The sequence below is a fragment of the Oryctolagus cuniculus genome, chromosome 1, assembly GCF_964237555.1.
Source record: "Oryctolagus cuniculus chromosome 1, mOryCun1.1, whole genome shotgun sequence".
Lineage (NCBI taxonomy): Eukaryota > Metazoa > Chordata > Mammalia > Lagomorpha > Leporidae > Oryctolagus > Oryctolagus cuniculus.
In genome coordinates this window covers 47572151-47583473 of record NC_091432.1, presented here as the reverse complement: position 1 = coordinate 47583473, position 11323 = coordinate 47572151, and positions in this window count along the sequence as shown.

Here is an 11323-nt window from a genome sequence, read left to right as displayed (position 1 = left end):
AAGAACTAATGAAAACATAATAGTACATGGAGAAATCATATGAAAATTGTTTTCAAGTCAGAATGGGGAAAGACTTTCAAACTGCATCATTGGCACAGCATGAACTATCTCTATCAAAAGATAAATAAATTGGGAAAATACCAATAACTCATATCATGGACAAAGCACTAATTCTCCCAATTTATATACAAGTTCTAACAAGGCCATAACAAAATATCTGTAGGTCATTAATTCAATTGCAATTCAGCTCTCTGTTGTTAGTAAGTGAAAATAAATGACTCATAAACATGTGGAAGGGTAGGAAGTCAAACTTATAATAGGATACCCATCAATTAAAATTATGCAGAGTTATATTTTACTTACCAAAATGTAAAACATCAGAAAATTTGATGGCAGACCAGACACTCTCATTAATATCTGGAAAGACATTTGCAATGGTATATGAAGTATCATACTCTTCTCCCTGCAATTATTCCTCCAGGTATTTATCAAGAATTATACTTTTGCATGATCAAGAGACATATGTACAAAGTTAATAAATAAAATATTATTTGTAATAATAAAAAGGTTGGTAACAGCTAAAGTGACCATCAGTACTGTGTAAGCTATATCCATCCACACAATCAAATACTGGTTAGTTGTATTAAATACTGTATTTAAGAGCAAGAATCTTGCTATGAAGGACAAGTACTGCATTAAAGAGTAGGAAGTTTGATATGAAAGAATCTCCAATATATATTAAATTAAAACAGCATTCACAAGAATGTGTACTTGTGTTTGTAGAGGAAGAAAGATGAAAATATTTTGTATAATCAAATATTTTTCTTTCAGGATTTAGTGTTGAGAACTAAAGGTTGGAAAGGGAATAGTTATCATTAATGCATGCATTTATATAATTGCTTTGAAAAACCTTGAAATGTATTTCTGTGTCAAAAATAAATTATAAAACAGAGTAAATAAGTTTAATGGATCTAGATAAGAGAGTGAGACAAGCAATATAAAAAGATATAAGAGGTGGAGAGGTACAGGAGGTGTGCAAATGGACATATGATTTGTCAAAATGTTATTTGTAATAAAATAAATTCAATATTACATTAAAATGAGGAATTACCTATTGGTATGGGAAAACTTTTATTAGATTTTAAATTTTATTAGTTTTTTAGTTTTATTACCTTTGCCTACTTCTTAATAGAGTTAAAATCAAATGTTTTACATTTTGCCCTTTTAAAGTATTTTGCATAGTAAAAATGTCAATAAATTTTAGAAAGCAGAAGTATAGAACCACTACCTTTTTTTTTTTTAAGATTTCTTTATTTATTTGAAAGGCAGAGACTGAGTGAGAGAGAGGTCCACTGGTTCAATCTCCAAATGGCTGCAACGGCTGAAGCTGGGCTGATCCAAGGCCAGGAGCCAGGAACCACGAGCCTCTTTGGCATCTCCCACACGAGTGCACAAGCCCATGGACTTGGGCCATCATCTACTGCCCTCCCAGGCCACAGCAGAGAGCGGATAAGAAGTGGAGCAGCTGGGACTTGAACTGATGTCAATATGCAACACTGGCACTGTAGGCACTGGCTTTATCCACTATGCCACAGTGCCGACCCCTCATGACAGACTGTACGAGTATCTTACATGGACACAAAGCAAAGAATAAAAAGCTTGGCACAACTCAGAGGAAAGGAACAACAGGAAGAAAAAGATCAAAATGCTTTACTATTTGGGCCAGTTGTGGTGATGTTAATGTTTGTCGCTGTAAAAGGCCAGATTTCCCTCTAATGGGAGACGAGAGCTACTATTCCCTCCTGCTCTTTCTCATCTCTCTCTCTCTTTTTAAGATTTACTTACTTAAGAGGCAGAGTTACAGAGAGAGGGAGAGACAGAGAGAGAAGTTTTCCATTTGTTGGGTCATTCACCAAATGGCTGCAACAGCTGGAGTTGGGCCGATCTGAAGCCAGGAGCCAGGAGCTTCTTCCGGGTCTCCCACATGAGTGCAGGGGCCCAAGGACTCGGGCCATCTGCCACTGCTTTCCCAGGCCATCAGCTGGGAGTTGATTAGAAGTGGAGCAGCCCATACAGGATGCTGGCTCCACCGATGGACGCTTCACCTACCACATCACAGTGCTGGCCCCTCGTTCTCGTTCTTAAATGGAGGAAAGAAGCAGAGGATCACTGGCAGCTGGTCAGAGGTGTTTTTCCATTTGTAAAGGACGTGCCTGTGCTCTCTGGAGCACCATTTAAAATGTCAACATTCAGGTTCACACCAGCGGGCGTGGGTGCTTCTGCAGGGGAAATTCTGGGGCAACATGGAAGGACTCAATAGCACCCTACAGGTGGACGTTTGAAGGCTGCATATTTGAAAATCAGGTCATTGGAGTTCAATCACATTAATGAAGGAGTTCCCATTGACTGCTTTCTCCCGAGCACAGGTGGATTTTGGAAGCTTGCTAAAGAGATGGAACAATCGGTGTCTGCTACTTACAGATGGTGGTGGTGGGGGACAAATGCAATTTTGCATTTGTTATTGTAAAAAGACCCTCTGGTTTGAAAAGGGTTACTCCAAAGGAAGGAAAACAAATAAAGTGCTAGAAGAAGGAGGAGATGGATTTGGGAGGTATTTAAGCTGGGAGGCAGGACAGTGTGTTTTACTGCAATGTCCGGGAGAGAAGGAAACCCTGCAGATGCAGCAGGAAGAGGTGGTAATTGTGTACAGTTTCTCTTAAGGATGGGCAGGGCGAATAGCACACAGCGGAAAAGATGGTTTAGGGCAGGAGAATGCAGAGCCCATTCCCTGCATGCTGTGAGAAAGGGGCTCAGAGGCAGATCAGTGGGTAGGTCCAGTGTGGGGAGGTGAGGGAACTCAGCATCACCCGAGAGGGGTAAGAGGGAGAAGCTGGTTTCAGGAGAGAGGTGAGGGGCAGCAGTGTTTCCCTGGAGAGTGAAAGGATAGTTATGGCAAAGTTCTGTGATGCTTAGCAGAACTAAGTGGGTGCTTGAGGTTCTGGTCACAAACTTCAGGTGAAATTCTTGAGCACCGCTGTGTTCTCTGTCCACACCAGTTTCAGAGGAATATGCACAGGGTGAGTGGAGAGCTGGATGGTGTCCCTCCCCGTCTTCGTGGAGGAACGACACAGGACCCTGTGCTGTTCTTTCGTCTGCTCGGCCCTCCCCGGGTTTGCTGCTGGTTCTTCCCGGGTTGGCTACCGTCCCTTCCACCTCCGTGGAAGGGCGGTTCCCCCGCCACTTTCCCCACTTCCGCAGGGGAGTGGCACACCGCCGGCCGGCTCTCTCGGGGGCTGCACAGGTGTTCCTTCAGATAGATGTTCCCCTTAGATGTTCCTGGTGCATGGTGTCTCTCTCCTCCTTTATAGTCCTCTTCCACCAATCCCAACTCTGCTACCCACACGCCGAGTACGCTGCTCTCCTCCAATCAGGAGCAAGATCAGCTCCTGTAGCTCAGTCAATCAAGTTGGCGAGAGGCAGCTGTGTAGAAGCTGCTACTCCCTTCTCAGCGCCATATTGTGGGAGAGCAGATGCATAGAATAAGTCTTAATTCCAGTAACTTAGTCTAGTCCGAGTTGCTCCCCACAGGATGGAACCAAGGGAAAAGACATAGCCGATGGTCACCAAAGAGGAGGCATAGGTGGCAAATAAATACATACAAAGATGCTCAACATTGCTACTTACTAAGGAAATAGTAAGAAAACCATGAGAAGATACAGCTATATCCTTTCAGAGTGGCTCACAGAAGAAATATTGTCATCCCGCAGTATCCTCAGGGGATTGTTTTCGGGACCCCTCTGGATCTCCAACATCTGCAGATGCTTGAGTCCCTTGTATAAAATGATATATTGGAATCTCACTCATGCTATCCTCCCATATTCTTTTTTTAACTTTTATTTAATAAATATAAATTTCCAAAATACAGCTTATGGGTTACAACAGCTCCCCCCCCCCATAACTTCCCTCCACCTGATATCCTCCCATCTCCTGCTCCCTCTCCTATTCCATTCACATCAGGATTCATTTTCAATTATCTTTATATATAGAAGATCAGTTTAGTATATATTTAAGAAAAGATTTCAACAATTTGCACCCACACAGAAACATACAGTGTAAAATATTGTTTGAGTACTAGTTAGAGCATTAATTCACATTGAACAATGCATTAAGGACAGAGATCCTACATGAGGATTAAGTGCACAGTGACTCCTGTTGTTGACTTAACAATTTGACACTCTTGTTTATGGTGTCAGTAATCTCCCTAGGCTCTAGTCATGAGTTGCCAAGGCTATGGAAGCCTCTTGAGTTCACCGACTTCGATCTTATTTAGACAAGGTCATAGTCAAAGTGGAAGTTCTCTCCTCCCTTCAGAGAAAGGTACCTCCTTCTTTGATGGCCCGTTCTTTCTTTTTTTTTTTAATTATTTTTTTCTTTTTTTAGTTAGTAAATATAAATTTCCAAAGTACAGTTTATGGATTACAATGGCTTCCCCCTCCCATAACTTCCCTCCCACTCGCACCCCTCCCATCTCCCACTCCCTTTCCCATTCCATTCACATCAGGATTCATTTTCAATTATCTTTATATACAGAAGATCGATTTAGTATATATTAAGTAAAGATTTCATCAGTTTGCACCCACACAGAAACACAAAGTGTAAAATACTGTTTCAGTACTAGTTATAGCATTACTTCACATTGGACAACACATTAAGGACAGATCCCACATGAGAAGTAAGTACACAGTGACTCCTGTTGTTGACTTAACAATTTGACACTCTTGTTTATGGCGTCAGTAATCTCCCTAGGCTCTAGTCATGAGTTGCCAAGGCTATGGAAGCCTTTTGAGTTCACTGACTTCGATCTTATTCCGACAGGGTCATAGTCAAAGTGGAAGTTCTCTCCTCCCTTCAGAGAAAGGTACCTCCTTCTTTGATGGCCCTGTTCTTTCCACTGGGATCTCACTTGCAGAGATCTTTCATTTAGGTATTTTTTTTTCCCAGAGTGTCTTGTCTTTCCGTGCCTAAAATACTCTCATGGGCTCTTCAGCCAGATCTGAATGTGATGGTCCATTCTTTCCACTGGGATCTCACTCGCAGAGATCTTTCATTTAGGTCTTTTTTTTTGCCAGAGTGTCTTGGCTTTCCATGCTTATAATACTCTCATGGGCTCTTCAGCCAGATCCCAATGCCTTGAGGGCTGATTCTGAGGCCAGAGTGCTGTTTAGGACATCTGCCGTCCTATGAATCTGCTGTGTATCCCACTTCCCATGTTGGATCTTTCTCTCCCTTTTTTATTCTATCAGTTAGTATTAGCAGACACAAGTCTTGTTTATGTGATCCCTTTGACTCTCAGACCTATCAGTGTGATCCATTGTGAACTTAAATTGATCACTTGGACTAGTGAGATGGCATTGGTACATGCAACCTTGATGGGATTGTATTGGAATCTCCTGGCACATTTCTAACTCTACCATTTGGGGCAAGTCCGATTGAACATGTCCCAAATTTTACATCTTCTCCCACTCTTATTCCCACTCTTAGATTTAACAGAGATCACTTTTCAGTAAGAATAATTGCGTGTTAATTACAGAGTTCAACCAATAGTATTAGGTAGAACAAAAAAAAAATACTAAAAGGGATAAAGTATTAAGCTGTACATCAACAGTCAGGACAAGGGCTCATCGAGTCCCATATTCTTGAAATCATCTCTAGAACACTTGTAATACCTAATGCAAAGTCGCCTATGTGTATAGTAGTTATACTCTATTGTTTAGAGAATAATGTTTGAAAAAAGTCAGCATGTGGTCTGAACTGTGGGGGAAAGGGAGGGCGAACGAAGAAAGAGAGAGAGAAAGAAAAAAGAGAGAGATAGAGAGAGAGGCTGTCCTATCAGTTGATTATCTTTCAAATGCCCACAATGGCTGGGGAGGAAGTAAGGGAAAGTCTTTAAGCCAAGAATGCATACATTTCCTCCACGTATGGCAGAAACCCAACTCCCTGAAAAATGCACCAGTGCTCCCAGGATTTGTAGTTGGAAGCTGGTATCAGGAATTTGGACCTGGAGTCAAACCCACAAACTCTATTGTGGGATGTGGCTATATTAATCACTAGACTGAATGCCTGCCCCAATTTATTTAATAATATGCTATGTTTATGTAAGATGTTACCATTGGCCTGGTCTGGGTGTTGTATATACATTTTTTTTTATTTTTTATTTATTTATTTTTGACAGGCAGAGTGGACAGTGAGAGAGAGAGATAGAGAGAAAGGTCTTCCTTTGACGTTGGTTCACCCTCCAATGGCCACCAAGGCTGGCGCACTGCAGCCGGCGCACGGCGCTGATCCGATGGCAGGAGCCAGGTGCTTATCCTGGTCTCCCATGGGGTGCAGGGCCCAAGCACTTGGGCCATCCTCCACTGCACTCCCTGGCCACAGCAGAGAGCTGGCCTGGAAGAGGGGCAACCGGGACAGAATCCGGCGCCCCGACCAAGACTAGAACCTGGTGTGCCGGCGCCGCAAGGTGGAGGATTAGCCTTGTGAGCCGCGGCGCCGGCCTTGTATATACATTGGAACCATTTTTCCCCCAAATATATATTTACCTATTTCAATGTCAGAGTTATAGCAAGAGAGGGAGAGATAGTGAGATATGAGGGAGGGAGAGAGGGAGAGGGAGAGGGAGGGAGAGAGGAAGAAGGAGAGGGAGAGAGAAACTGTAGTTTCTCCAGTCCATGTCTATGGGAAAGTATAACTTATCATCATACCATGGACAAATGCCACCAGAGGACTTTTCATCAACCCTATTTCTCAGACTTTTCTTATCAAGGTAAAGAGTCTCTCTCTAAGGACACTATTTCCCACAAACCCAGAGAAGAAAATGAATTTAGAAGCAGCAAAACTTAGTAATTGAGAACCAAGTTTTCTATCTGCCAAATGTCTCTATCACATAACTGGACGGAAGTCTCTGTGGAACACAGAATGTAGTTGTAAACAAGAAGTTTAGTTTTGGACAGAGATTCTTTCCATTGCAACAAGATCACACAGAAAAGCCTTCAATAAGAAACCCTCAGAGGAAAATGAGTTGAGGAATTTGTTGATAATGTCAAGAAGCATGGAAATGTCCTTAGTACAGTCTTCTTCCTCCAAGACAAACAAGAAAAGCCAGGTGAAAGTAAGCCTCCTGGAAGACACTGGGGAGTTGTGGAGGCAACTTGGAGGCAACTTAGATGCATGAAGCTGAGATACCAGCTGATGACTGTCAAAGGCAACCAGGCGGCTGAGGCTGTGGCTCACTAGGCTAATTCTCTGCCTTGCGGCACCGGCACACCAGGTTCTAGTCTCGGTCGGGGTGCCAGATTCTGTTCCGGTTGCCCCTCTTCCAGGCCAGCTCTCTGCTGTGGCCAGGGAGTGCAGCGGAGGATGGCCCAAGTCCTTGGGCCCTGCATCCCACGGGAGACCAGGAGAAGCACCTGGCTCCTGCCTTCGGTTTAGCGTGGTGCGCCGGCCACAGCGTGCCGGTCGCGGCGGCCATTGGAGGGTGAACCAATGGCAAAGGAAGACCTTTCTCTCTGTCTCTCTCTCTCTCAATGTCCACTCTGCCTGTCAAAAATAAAAATAAATAAAACAAAGGCAACCAGGCAGTGTTGACTCTCAGAGTCACACCTGCAGACTGGGGCAGAGGCTCTTCATCACCAGGTTGCTTCCTGTCAACTCCAAGGTACCTTGGGGAAGGCTGCCTCATCACTCATCCTCCTTCCCAGTGTCTTGTACATCCCTTTGAGAACCTGCCTCTGCTGCTGATCAAGAAGCAAATGATGGGGTTGGCAAAGCTGTTAACGCAGGACAGGATTGCCATAACCAGGTGAAAATGGGAGTGGAGCTCATTAGAAAGCTTAGCCAGACTAACAGGAACCACCAGACTCGCAAGGACAGCCCACAGAGAAGGAAGACTGGCACTGTGAGCAGGACAGTCACACAGCTTGGACCCAAACTTCACCTAGTGGGAGCTACAGAGGATCCTGACCAGCAGGGTCAGGCTGGACCCCAAGCAAAACACAAATAATAAAAACAGCCAGGAGGCTATGGTAAAATCAACTTTCTCACACCAGTAATGGTCAAAATTGCCAAACTGGGAGTCAGAGTATCTACCTTCCATGACACTCAGCAGCAGGGACAGGGCCCACAGCCGGGCAACATAGGAGAGCTGACAGGTGCCTGGGGTGGCGGCAGTGATATCAGAGGAGGGGCATGGAGGCTTGCAGAAATGAAGTGACCTATCCAGAGCTGGGGAGTCTTGGAGCTAGGATTCCAACCCAGTTCTTGTGGACTCTAAAAGCGTGGCTTTCTTTACGGCAACACAGGCTCTCTAAACGAAATGGAAATGATCTATGGTCCAAGTACCCCATTCAGTGGGTGTGTATTGCCATGTCCTGGGCCAGAAATTCTCTCTTAGGTGCAGAAATTCAGCAAGACACAGAGGTGATCATGACATCCTCATGTCTCAGAATAATCCACCTGAAGAGGAGCAAGAAGTCACAGAGGGACAATGAAGGGGAGATTGACAGATATTCAGTGGGCCAAGGTACACAGGGCAACCAAGATTGGTTTAGCAGCAATTTATTGACACAGTTTTGTTTTGCAGAGAGAGGGTTGTACTTTTAGGAAGCAACAGCCCCAGAGTGGCTGGTTGGCGAGAAGAGAAAAGAGCCACAAATTTCACCTCATGGAGGATGGGCTGTGAAAGGCTGTGCACCAAGGAGCAGCAACCCTGGAGAGATGTGTCTCAAGCAGCAGCAGCAACAGCAAGAGAGCTTGGAGGTTATTTATATATTCTGGGCATTACGGCTGCATGAGGAGATAGCAACAGTAGTGTCTTGCAAGTTCTGTGGTTAACCATATCTAGCCAGACAGGAAGTATTTGGGTTACAGTGAAGTAGGTCTTGTTCTGAGAAGAACTGGATGTTATGAATTCCTGTAAGAGAGGCCTCAGAGGAAAAAAAATTAGATGAATATGCAATTTATTTTGAGTTCAGGTAGGGGAATATCCTTTCCCCATAACATTGGTGACCTCCTAGCATGACTGTGAGATTGATAGGGTCCAGTGCACTAGAAATATCTCAGATGATCAGCTATGGAAGACAGGAGTGCATTTTACTGCCTTGGTTCCTAGCTCTGTGCACGGAACACTGTGTTCTCAATATTTTTTCAATGAGTGAAAGCATGAGACGAGCATTACTGTTGGGGATGATTTGTGTGACAGGGAAAATAAAAATGATAGCTCATATTCCTGTGATTAACAGCAGGTGATTGACAGATTGTCTCAAGTTGGTTTCTTTTTTTTTTTTTTTTTTTTTGACAGGCAGAGTGGACAGTGAGAGAGAGAGACAGAGAGAAAGGTCTTCCTTTGCCGTTGGTTCACCCTCCAATGGCCGCCGCGGCCGGCGCGCTGCGGCCGGCGCACCGCGCTGATCCGATGGCAGGAGCCAGGAGCCAGGTGCTTTTCCTGGTCTCCCATGGGGTGCAGGGCCCAAGCACCTGGGCCATCCTCCACTGCACTCCCTGGCCACAGCAGAGGGCTGGCCTGGAAGAGGGGCAACCGGGACAGAATCCGGCGCCCCGACCGGGACTAGAACCCGGTGTGCCGGCGCCGCTAGGCGGAGGATTAGCCTAGTGAGCCGCGGCGCCGGCTCAAGTTGGTTTCTATCAAGGGTCTGTGAAGTGAGAATTAGTATTTCCCCCATTTTGTAGGTGATAGAATTGGAGCATGAAAATGTTGATTGCTTTACCCTTAATCTCAATGTGGATGTGAATTCAGCAGAGTTGCTTCAGAGTCCACCCTTTAGATTGACCCTCTGACCCAGAAGATTGTGTGAATTGTATGTGAATGGAGCGAAAAACAAATGAGTGATTTCCATGTTAAACTCAAGATGACAGTTAAAATTATGGATTAAAATAAATCAGTGAAAGAAAAAGAAACAAAGAAGCAGTGAAGCTAGTCAAGTTAGGGTAAGAGAGATGAGGGTAAAAGCTAATCAGGAGCAGAAAGCAGAAACCATGAGGCTCTCCCCAGGCAGCTGTACCTTTGGGATTCTGAGGACTCAGAGGTAGGGGCACGTAAGTGAAAAGAGGACACATCTTTCCCAGATGTGATGCACTGATTGTAGTGGGTACATCTTCCAGAGATGAAGAGGGTGACCTAGAACCTCCTTGTTGTTCAAGGATCATCCAGCGATCACTCGGAAGATAGACTCTTTGGGACAGCTGTAGGATCCTCCTCAGGTTGTTGAGCCTTCAATGTTCTGCGTATACACTCAAGCAGAGTTAGTGGATTTGGGAGCGAAGTTCAGAGAGAAGCTGTCAGAATCTCTCACAACTTGGTTTCTCTGGGTGTGGGATGCAGGGATGGCTGGAATTTAGCTTCCAGGGCCAGAGATGGACAAACTGGCATATCTGGCTGTGCACCCAGTTCTGTGTCAGAGGCTCCAGACTGCCCATCACAACACAGGGAATCATTCCCTTTTGGATTGATTCATGGCCCATGCTCGGTTGGCTTGGCCTAATTCTGAAGATTTAGCTGGGGCTGTCAGCAAGTGGCAGATGTATGCTGAGTTACAGCAAATATTAAAGAACTGGACATGTGTAATGCTATCTATAATGTTGGGACTAGTGGGCCACATGAGGAAGTTTTTACTGCAGGATTGCTGGACCTTGTATGGCAGGCTTTCTTCTGTTTTGTTTGGTTTCTTGGAGGCAACACCAGCCCCATATGTGGGAAAGCCTTTCAGTGTGATTCCCCATATTGTTGCTGATTTGAGAGAGGCTGGATGGTGTGCAGGCAGAAGGGGGTGTGGGCTGCAACTCAAGAAAATAGAAAAGGGAGAGGACCAATCAAAGTCACTCAAACTCAGATATGTGTCAATCTCCTTGCAGCAGAGGCAGACAGGGACAAATTAGATGGAAAGACTGATAGGTATTGTTAGAATTGTGGCAGCAACTGAAACTGGAACCATTGGTTCTGGCCAGTTAGGAAGCCTAATGTGAGCAAAGAACCCAAGTGGACCCCAGGGGTCTGAGCTGTGCAGGTGCAAGGTTTTTTCAAAGACTGTGAACTGTCCGCCACAGTCACCAGTAACAATTGGGCATTTAGGAGCTGGTGCTGTGGCTCAGGCTCAGTGGGTTAAAGCCCCAGCCAGCATCTCATATGGTTGCCAGTTTGAGTCTTGCCTGCTCCTCTTCCAATCCAGATTTCTGCTGGGGCCTGGGAAAGCAATGGAAGATGGCTCAACTCCTTGGGCCCCTGCACCCTACATGGGAGACCTGGAGAAGG